This window comes from Dendrobium catenatum, unplaced genomic scaffold, assembly GCF_001605985.2.
Source record: "Dendrobium catenatum unplaced genomic scaffold, ASM160598v2 fragScaff_scaffold_982, whole genome shotgun sequence".
NCBI lineage: Eukaryota > Viridiplantae > Streptophyta > Magnoliopsida > Asparagales > Orchidaceae > Dendrobium > Dendrobium catenatum.
This window is the reverse complement of record NW_021319444.1, coordinates 41203-46910: the sequence shown is the minus strand read 5'-3', so window position 1 is coordinate 46910 and position 5708 is coordinate 41203. Positions and strand designations below refer to the sequence as shown.

At 33.4% G+C, this 5708-nt stretch overlaps 1 long non-coding RNA gene across 1 annotated transcript; it reads right to left on the bottom strand.

The window, feature by feature from the left end:
• Positions 1-1119: 1119 nt before the first annotated feature.
• Positions 1120-2553, bottom strand: LOC114580366. The gene is made up of 2 exons (XR_003701747.1): positions 1322-2553; positions 1120-1212 (listed from the first exon to the last, which is right to left on the bottom strand). It is a non-coding gene; the product is annotated as an uncharacterized LOC114580366 (long non-coding RNA).
• Positions 2554-5708: the final 3155 nt, after the last annotated feature.

Sequence of the window (5708 nt, the reverse complement as noted above, 5' to 3'; positions counted from 1 at the left end):
ATATATTTCTGGAATTCAAATTATAAAAATAGTATTTCAACTTAAATTAAATAATGATTAAATAATTAAACATTTAAATATTTAAAAATTAGTTAAAACATCTTTTAAATATTAGTATAAATAGATTTTAAATATTAATTAATAATAAATAATTATTTTAACTGTTTAAACAATAGTTATTTTAACTAATATTTTAATAATTATTTTAAAACTCTCTCTCCCCCCTCCTCTCTCTCTCCCTGGTCAGCTCTCTCTCCCGTCCTGTCCCTCTCCCTCTCCTCTCTATACCGAATATATTAAATTGTTTGGCGCATTTAGGCCAAACTTTTTGGCGCATTCTAAATGCGCCAAATTATTTGACAAATTTGCTCTTATTTAAATTTTAATTATTTCACGCTCCTACTAATTTTACCAATTAAACGGCTCCTTTCTATAATAACCCCTAAGCTATATATGATAAGCCATCATATCCTTTTTCATCCCCACCATTGGTTGAATTCTCCTGCAATCATATCATTTAATTCATAACAACCTCTGGTTTTATACCTAGCTTTATATACATATATATTAGCTCATTCCTGTATACGTTTGGTGGCCGTAACAATAAAAATACAAAAGGATTTATCCTCTCTTCATTATTAGTTTTCAGCTATTGCTCCATCATTTTTGCTGCCAATGTATCAACTCAACATGATATCAGAGCCATTCGGCTATTGCCGTATCTACCAGTAAATTTTTGTTTCTCTCATCCTAATTTCTAAGCTGAACCCTTAAGGCTTCTTCCGAGACTTCTACCTCCTCAACTTTAATTTCTTATGACCAATGTCAAAACTGTGATTAGCACTTAGCTAACTCCCGTAATCACCCATCCAAAAGTGTTTCAAATTCTTCAACTGTTTTGTGCCAATGGGTTGATGATTATCTACTGCCAAACCACCTACACATTAGATTTCCGCTGATGGAACTGTTACTGCTAATCCTCAGTTTCATATTTGGATGCATATCAATCAAAACTTACTTGTTGGCCTTTACTCCACCATTTCTCCTTGTTTGCTTCCCTATGTTCTTAATTTAGATTCATGTCATCGCATTTGGTTAACAATTGAACACCGCTTGCAATATACAAATCGCTCTCGCATTCTCCAATTGAAAATGAACTTCATCGGCTACAAATGAAGGAGACAAATGGAGGAGAAATTCATTGTTCAATCTCTGAAATTAAGCAAAAAAAAGTAAATGCCATTGTTCATATAATAGCTTTAAAACGACTATTTACACTAAACTACAACCATTAAGTCTCGATGATTTTGTATGCGCTTACCTGTAGCAAGGAGCTTAATATTGCTGCCAACAAAGCTCATGAAAACTCATCTCCAATGCTTATTGATACAACATTTGCTTTAACAATTGTTTGTGGTCATTCGTGTGGTTGTAGATTTCTTCCTGCTCCTGGTCGTGGTCACCTTGCGTCTGCTCGCTGTGGTCGAATGTCATTTTCTACTGCTCGAGGAGGTCATTGATCACGTTCCTCCATTGAATGTCATATTTATGACAAATTTGGCCACTTTGCGCTTTAATACTGGCATCAAACTGATCTCTCATTTCAATCCTCCCAGCACGCCTATATCTCCCAAGAAGCTTCCTCTACAGCTGATTGGTTTTTGGATTGAGGTGCATCCTTTCATCTCTCCTCCAACTCAGCTCAACCTCAAGCTTCCCAACCCTACACTGGATCCTCTGAAGTTCAGGCTGGTAATGAGAAATTATTATCAATTATCAAATTCTGGTTAGGGTATTTTACCAACACGATCACATAAGCTGCAACTTCCTACTATTTTACATGTTCCTCGTCTTTCTCATAATTTACTCTCAACCCACAAATTAACATCTGATAATCCATGCTATATTATCTTTGATGCTTCTAGCTTTCCTATTAAAGACTCTATGAACAACAAGACTCTTCTCCAAAGTCCCAGTCTACATGGTTTGTAGCTTATTAAAATCGATGTTGTTCAACGTCTGCCAATGTTAGTATTCCCTACTGCTCTTCACAACAAACATGTTGTAATGAACCGGTTTAGACTTGTCGGTTTGATTGAGCAGGTCAACTTCTAATTAAAACGTGCCACGAACGAAACAGAGACGGAGCAGATGGAAATCGTGACCCAGGCGAAGCCGCCCTCATGCATACGTGATCCAAGCGAGTTGGTTTGCGGTTTTGAGCGAATGATCACGTACATGTGAGTAAATTAACTACTTCTCACGTGAGAAAGATTCCTTCCATTTGTTCCTGGAGAAGAAATCGCGAGAGGGAGAGTTTCTAGCGAGAGGAACAGTTAAGAGGAAGAAAGAAGAAGGTTTGTTGATTTTTCCCATTTATGTATAAATCCTTCCATATTTCTTCATCTAACCAGTGAGGGATATTTAATTGAAGGCAAAGGAAGATATTGAAAGTGGAAAGGAAGATATTTTGAGAGAAAGAGGAAAGAATTCAGGAATTCTTTTCTTCTAAAAGTGGAATAAAGAGTAAGTGAACGATTAAATTAAGTTTGATTTTGATACGAATTTATATTCTTATTTTCCAATTGAAGAAATTATAATTATAGGAAGAATTCATGCAAAGAAAATATATAGAACGAAAATAGAAAGTGAAGTTGAAAAATATTTATATATACATAATTCGTATATACATATAAGAATAAAATTAAAGAATCAAGAAAGAAATGATATATCTTATGACTTATAGAAGCATTTATGAATTAAAGAGAATGAATGAAAAAAAGGGTAAAAGGATATGCATGGAAATTATAGGAGTTCACCCCCGTTATGTACTGACTGGGGAAACAACGTACTCGTGCATGTTAAATGAAAATGGTTGTATCTTTATTGGTACATTTAAATGGTTCTCCTGTACTAATTGAATTGAAAAAGGAATAAATGTTGAATTACTATGAAATTTATATAATGTGAAATCTATAAATGAATGAATGAAATCAAATGAAAAATATGTATATTAAATGTTATATGAATATACAGGTATTAAATGTTATATGCATTATATTTTATACATATTTAATTGATATTCATATAGAAAGGTTACCCACTGAGTTTATATTATAAACTCAAACCATTAAACCAATAATTTCAGGTAAATCTCCAGAAAAATAGAAATAGTTAAAAGAGAAGAGGAATATATCTACAAAGCTAGCTTGAAGTTATCATGAATAAGTGGTTCAGCTCCGGCGTCAAGCTTTCTGTTTGTTAAGGAGGGATTACTGAAAAGCTTGAGTATAGGTAAAAACAGAATGTCGTGGGATATGATAACAACAATACAAAAATTTCTCTATAAGATGTAACAAAATTTAGTAAAAACGGTAGACATCATGCTTTTTAATAATAAAATTTTTTAAAACATTCTTAAAATAGCTTATGATTCCCGTTGAATGATACGTGTGAAGATGGTGACGTGTTTAATGATAAAAAATGGAAAACAATAAGTGACATTTAAGTATAAAATAGAAATCACGCCCTAGCATATTGATGCAGATTGCAATATAATATATCATTGTTTCAATATATAATTGAACGTGCAGGTGATCGAATGGGAAAAGCTATATAAAAAAAATAGGGGGGGGGGGGGGGGGGTTGTATGCCATTATTAAACATTTGTTGAATGCAAGGGAAAAAAATATTTATAAAACCACACACCAGAGCGATAAATCATGGTATTCTTATATAATAATCTTTTTTTTTTTTTTTTGGCAAATTAACTTAAGACATGTTTATAATTGTTTCAATATCTTTTTTTTGTGTAGATTCGAAGTCATATGATTGTGTATGTTCTGCTATAATATTCTCAAACTAAGAAGAGCATTAGTGGTTCTTACTAATCTGCAAAGTTTTGATGAGTTCCAAAGAAGTCATAATCTATGTAGATTCCACCTCTTCCAAACCTTTTATAACTTTCACCAATATTGACATGGCTGGTCTTATTTTAATATCACTTTGCAGACACCACATAGCTAATCCAAGAAGCTTAATTGCATCTTCATCATCCACTGAATGCTTCTATTGTTTTTCAGAAAAAAATCTGGCAATGAATTGATCTTAAATGTTTCTAATAGAGCAATTACTGAAAAGCTTCTTCAGGCTGAAAAGGATCTAAATTCTTTCTTCCACACATAATTTCGAGAACTAAAACACCAAAGCTATAAAAGGCAACCTTTTCAATAATGATTGAAGTCAACAATTCTGGAGCTAAATAACCAGGAGTTCCTCTCATTATAGAGTCATTTTTTCAAAATTAACTTAAGACATGAAAAGTTGTACCTTATGAGTTTGCATCAAATTATTGTTTTCTAGACATAATTTAATTCAAATTTTGTCAGGATGTATGCATCAGCTAGCCACACTGGGCAATTTCCATGTGCTTGTAATATTCTTTCAAGAATCGCTTCATAAGTTTGTAAAAGTTTTTGGACTTGTCATATGGAGAATATAAGCTTGTAGAAAGCAAAATTTTGGGTGTTGGGGTGTGCCGTTGATGTGCACAATTGAAAGAATATGAGTATCATAAAGGTGGGAGATAGAGGAATGCAAAAATAATTTGCATATAATGAATCAACTTTGAATGATAAAGGAATATCATAATGTGAAATCCATAGGACAGATAAAACAACAACAACAACAAGCCTTTGTCCCACTACGTGGGGTCGGCTACATGAATCCTTTTTCTCAAGTGTGTCCGGTTAAAAGTCAAATTCTCATTTAAATCTAATAAAGAAATATCATTTCTAATATTTTCTAATCAAGTCTTTTCATGTCTACCTCTACCTTTCTTAACATAAGTCAAATCTAATACCTCAACTTTCCTAACCGGGTCATCGGAAGGCCTCCGTTTAATGTGACCAAATCATCTAAGGCGACTCTCTCTAATCTTATCTTTCACTGGAGCTACTCCAACCTTCTCACGTATATGCTCATTTCGTATCTTATCTCTAAGGATCAAGCCACTCATCCACCTAAGCATCCTCATCTCTGCAACACTTAACTTAGTATTATGCTTCTCTTTTAATGGCAAAAATTCAGCATCATAAAGCATTGCAGGTCTCACCACCATCTTATAGAATTTTTCCTTAAGTTTGAGGGGGATTTTTCTATCGCACAATAAGCCCGATGCATTCCTCCACTTCAACCATCCAACTTGAACTATGTTGATAATATCCCCATCAATTTCACCATCACTCTGAACAATATATCCAAGATATCTAAAACGTGTACTCTTATAAATAACTTGATCGCCCAAAGTCACAATCTCATCACTAGGTCTATTGCCACTAAAATTACACTCTATATATTCAGTTTTAGATCAACACAAGCGAATACCTTTAGACTCTAAAGTTGACCTCCATAATTCGAGTTTACCTTCAACTCCCTCTCTAGTCTTATCAACAAGAAGAATATCATCAGCAAAAAGCATGCATCAAGGTACATCCTCTTGCAAATGTCTAGTGAGAACATCCATGACTAAAGCAAAAAGATACAGGCTTAAGGTTATTCCTTAATATAATCCAACCAAAATAGAAAAAATACTTGGTCAAACCACCTTCTGTGAAGGTTTGAATACAAGTAATAGCTCATGCATACATATCTTTAATGATTTGAATATAAGCATTATTAACTCCTTTCTTTTCAAGAACTCTCCATAG